The sequence below is a fragment of the Diadema setosum genome, chromosome 9 (assembly GCF_964275005.1).
Source record: "Diadema setosum chromosome 9, eeDiaSeto1, whole genome shotgun sequence".
Classification (NCBI taxonomy): Eukaryota; Metazoa; Echinodermata; class Echinoidea; order Diadematoida; family Diadematidae; genus Diadema; species Diadema setosum.
In genome coordinates this window covers 39,620,707-39,626,429 of record NC_092693.1, presented here as the reverse complement: position 1 = coordinate 39,626,429, position 5,723 = coordinate 39,620,707, and positions in this window count along the sequence as shown.

Here is a 5,723-nt window from a genome sequence, read left to right as displayed (position 1 = left end):
AATAATCAACCATAGCTAGTGTAACAACACTGGTTGGCATTTAGGTAAAAATGTTTTCAATTCGTTGATTACCTCTAATTTTAATCATACAGTCAAACAATGCGTACCCAAGATCATGTGTAATTTTCTTTTATATTGTGTTTTGTACAAGAAAAATGAAACGGAATTGCATTTGAAATTTTCTTACATAGTGTATCAGAACAAGTGAAAACTGAAATATAACATGATTGATTTAATTATCCAACGTTATATCTCTATAACGCAAATATTTGTATTTAAATGTAGTAAATGTAACGGATTCTTTGAAACTGTCATCTAAATCATTCCCAAGTTTGGGGTCAATAAACAAATGTATTTTGCGAATGCACTGCCATCTCATTGTCAAAGAATCGTCATCTCCTTATCAGAGAATGGAAGGCTTGTCTACAGCTCATAGCAATGTTTGTGGAAGTGAAGGAGGGGATGACGAACCATGGGGTTCATCCTCTATTAGATGACCTCCTATACTCTATAATGTATAAGCTGTTATTTTCGCGAGGGTTTAATTTTCGCGAATCACAGTTGGATCGCGAATTTAACAACACGTCGTGAAAATGTCTGTGACTTCCTCATTCGTGAAAATGTATGCACGCGAAAATAACAGCTTATACAGAATATATATATATATATATATATATATATATATATATATATATATATATATATATATATATATATATGTATATGTATATATATATATATATATATATATATATATATATATATATACATATACATATATATATATATACTATACATATACGGTGACATACATTTCCTCCCACGACAATTGCTTCGGTCTTACTTTTTTATCTCCGATGACTTTAGGGTTAAGGGTTAAGGTTGTGATGTGGTTTTAGGTTTAGGTTTAGTTTGATGTGAGGACTAGGACTAGGGTTAGGGTATGTTTGTGGGTAAAATTTATGTTTGGCTTATAACGTACAGATATTTCACGGGAGCAATATTGTCGCAAGAGCGAATGTCATGGAACCCAATTATACATGCATGACAATCTCGAATCACTATAGCCTATAGATTCATATAATCTCTCTGTCTCTCTATCTCTAAAAAACAAACAAACAAATGAATGAATATATACACTACAACTATAAAATACTTTGTAATTTGTTGACCTCTTTTTTTCTGATTTAAAGTGCTGACAATGATTATGTAACCATGATCGTATGTTAGGTATGAATACTAGAACGTGAAATATGAGCGCATTTAAGGTACTGAGTGTACAGTGCTCTAATTTAGGGGAATATGATATAGGAATGACTTGTTACAGCTAGATTTTAAGATATCTTATATAGGCTTTTGATGTATATAATTCCTACAAACGATGGGTTTACAAAGTTTATATTGCATTGATATTGTCTGTTCCATTCGATTTTAATCACGGGATTATAAAAAAAAAAAAAATGTTCTCGATAAGTCACGTTATGGCTGTTTTTCAGAGAGGTCGTGAATACAACAACAACAACAACAACGCACCAGTAAGTAAATTAATGAAATCAAATTATTCACGAACACAAGCATACCATCATAAGATACGTTATCACATATATAACAGAAACTAGATTCTAAGAAAAAAAAGGAGAAAAATAAATCATAGATTAGCTTATAAGAGGATGGAGTAAATTGTAGTCTTCAGTAGATGTAGACATAATTCTAATCTACCTCTCATTTTTCTCTGAACAAACGCAAATTTATGTAAATAATGCATACATATGTATATGATATGAAAAATTGAATATGATGTCATATATCATAATACCATTGTTTCTAGTTAGACAGTATTCCATATGCTTACATAACAGAACTCATGTTACATCATCGTATTAACATTCACCACTCTTGGTTTTACTATTTCCTAAATATCAATTTTCTTGGGAAGCATGACACATCAAAGTATAATAGTGAATGACGTAATTGATATACAATAAAATCATATTGGGTAATGAATTATACATTATGATTTACCTGCACGCAACATACGAGACAATAAAAACTTGGCAAATAAAAAAAAAAAAAAAACAGCCACAATAACCAGCTGATAAAAAAGAAGGAATGAAAATAACACTGATGTGATTTTACGATAGCAATGTTTACGCAAGCTCGTTTTGAGTAGGAGAGATACCGAAATGTCCTGAATCTGTCTGCGCACCATGTCACAGCATAAAACCTACATTGGTTTATAGACAACCTCACATTCCGTGAAATGCGAAGTCATCCTTGCTGCTCTGCGAGTGTTCGGGTGTGCGCTGATTTAGCCAGAGCTCTTCGCTTCTGTTCGTCGACCCCCGCTTTCAGACACATTATGACGATTGAGCAGACAACAGAATAAATAGAATAAAAATAAGCAGTCTTCCCTTGTCTCATACGGCGTCGGGACAGTTCCAGACAGTTATGATTGCCTGTACTAGGCTTGTGTCAAGCCTCCAGGGGAGCATCTAAATCTATATGGATGGAGCCATTTTGTAAACACATTACCCAACAACCTACGATTAATGTCAAATTAGTCTTTGAAAAGATAATCATCTTTCATAACGCATACTCTCATATAGGCCTACACGTGTTAGGGTGTATTCAGAAAGCTGAACCAGACCAACATCTTCTTACTGATGACTACTTCTCTGTAACCAACAGAAACCTGAACTAATTTAGATATTCTGCTTTTAGTTTAGTAATTATTTCACGCAAGACAATTCTTGTCTTTGTACGCCATGTTTGGTAACACTCAAAGAATAACGCACCGTAATCATACAATGGGATGGTGACGTATACAGCTTGTATTTGGAACCATTTATGACTTTGTGAGGAATGGTGTGAGCATTTTTTTTTTCACCTTTAATCAAAGTAAAAAGTCCTACACCGGAAACCAAACTTAATTTGCCAGTGGTCAAAATTTATTGGTATGATACATAGATATATATACATAACATTGGAACAAAAAACAAAAAAAAAACAAAAAACATAATAACAATGAATGTTCTCCTTATAGATAGTTAATCTTATTTCTGCAACAGTGCATAATTATCTGACAATGAAGGAGAATCCATGCATTCATTGTTACTAATTGTCTGTTTCTATATATATGATTGTCCCTGACCTTTGCGATTTGAAATACATATCTGACCTTTAATCAAAGTCCTATCTATCGATCTTGCATTTATATATATATATATATACTAATCTACTCAGTATCTCTCTATCTAGACGCATATTATGTATCTATATAATTATATGCTTATAAACTACATCTTTCTTCTCTCCTTCTTAACGCAAAGCCTGTATTGTGTAGGCTGGTTTGCGCACATGTTATCGCGGGGACATGTGTCACTAGTTTTGATAACAGATTTATGAGATGTGCTTTCGAAGAAACAATATTAATGTTTCAGTAGTGTTCACGTGTGTCAATTTACGTCGGTTCTTTATCATGAGTCCCTGTCAAGTGTTTCCTGGTGTATATACGTGACCAATCCAAGCATCACCCTGATTAAGCAGGATTAGATCGCATTACCAAGACGGTAGGACAGTGGTTTTCCATTTCCGGTTTCTCCTTCTGATAGACATACAGGGTATTCAGACAATCACGGGTTAGCTTTTGTCTGAAACAGCTTGTCAGAGATGGTTGTAATCTCTATACACAAAGCAGTTTGACAAGCTTTTTAGTCTGTTGGGAGTTTGTAAGAGCTGTCATGGCACGTCTGCCGGGATGATAGGACATGAGAAGACCAATAGTCAGATTGACCTAGCACGTTATGTATGACCTTATAGCCCTGACGCAGTCTTCACATTAGATGTGTTCAGTACAGGTGAGATCTCACCGGGCCGACTGATACACCTAACACTGTTGCGCGTCGGCGAAGATCTCCGCTGCCTGGACGTTCGGCGGGTAAAACAGAGGTCATCCGCCTCGTCGATGCCAGCAGGCTTTCACCTGCAGGTCACGAAGCGTTATGTCTCTTAAACGAACAAGGAAAAAAAAAACAGTGAACAAAGCAAAACAAAAATAAAGAGAAAACAGTTCATATCGGTAGCATTACTTTCTTCATATCTAACTCACCACGTCTAAATGGCATCATTTTGTTTAGCTTTGGTTTGTTGTTGGCGGCATTTTTTAAAGAGTGTTTGATTGTTCATGCGTGGATTTTTGTGGGTGTTTGTTGTGTTTAATCTGTTTCTTATACATCGTGAAACAGGGTAGCTGTTGCTTTTTCTTAGAGACTGTTGAAAAAGCAATGTTGGTCGACTTTGCGTGGTGTCACACTATATTCTTGCTCAACGTGTGACAAGGCTCTGTCTATCTTCTAATGGGAAATGTTAGAACGTGACAAGCTAAAACTGACATTCCCTTATTCCCTATATTCTCCTCATTAACGATGCATTTTACCTCCCACGCAGAAGCAGAAGCGAAGCCTTGCGTTGTAATCCATGTCATGCAGTTTGTAAATATAAGTGAAAAATGTGATAAAGAGTAAACAAAATGCTTTAGCAGCAATGCCGGGGAAGGTTGTTTCAACATTTGAAGAAGTCTTCGTGTGTCTTTCCACAATGTTTTCCTGCCTTACAAGTCTTTTCTGTGAGCGACCTCGCATGAATACGGGTAATCACTCCAACAGACCACTATCGATCGATTTCACTGCGTCACTGATGAGATTATCGATCGGTGGCGAAGGCGAATGTGTGAACTAATGTAACATTAATGTGGTCGCCATTATGGAAGACAATTAGCGTTATTTGTGTTTCGTGGTCAACAGAGATGCGAGGTCGTGCCAAACTGGCCAGGTGAGGGAAATATTAGGTATTTGTCTGTTGGATAGTCCCATTAAAAGTTGATCTATTTTTCCTTAATTTTTTTTTACCATCATATCATTATGACCATTGTCACTTTTATTACAGCGTAGGCCTGGCACTCTGTGCCATCTGATGGTGTCAGAATTTTTCAAGTACGTAATCACGTGATACTGCTATGATGACCAAGAGTGACCTACAATCACCATGACTACCGTCTCACTGCAACCGTTTGCCTCACAGACTAATAGGTATTTCTTGTCTTAATCACTCATATTCACAAACTGAATATGATTAAATAGAGTTTACTTATTACCTGATGTCCCAAACTGGCTGATAGAAATATATAGGTTATATGATTTTAGACGTTTTTTTTTTGTTTTTTTTTTGTTTTGTTTTGTTTTGTTTTGTTTTGTTTTGTTTTGTTTTGTGTGTTTGTTTGTTTTTTTGAGGGGGAACGTACTTCTCTAATTTGTTACTGGATTAGATTTTACCCTATTTACCTGATCTCTTCTTCTCTCACTTATTGTCTATATTTCCTTTTTTACCATTCCCTCCTTCAATGGGCATATAGAGAGTCGCTTTTATTTTTATAATGCGCTGTATCCAAAAACGGTCTTATCGTCATTATTATTAGAACTGCATATGATGTCGATATCTCGATCAAGGATTCATTGTCAACATCGTTCAAATTTAAACTGGTCCTTGATACCTTTTCCCTGTCGTAGTCACGTTCTTTTCAACTGTCCTGAAATTATAGTGGCATTCTGTCCATTTACATGTACACAAATTTTGGATGATCCTAGCTTGGTGATTTCAAGAACTTGCAAACCGTTTTTTCCTGGAATATTATAATGCACGGATGGAATTAAGATGTTTGACCAGGA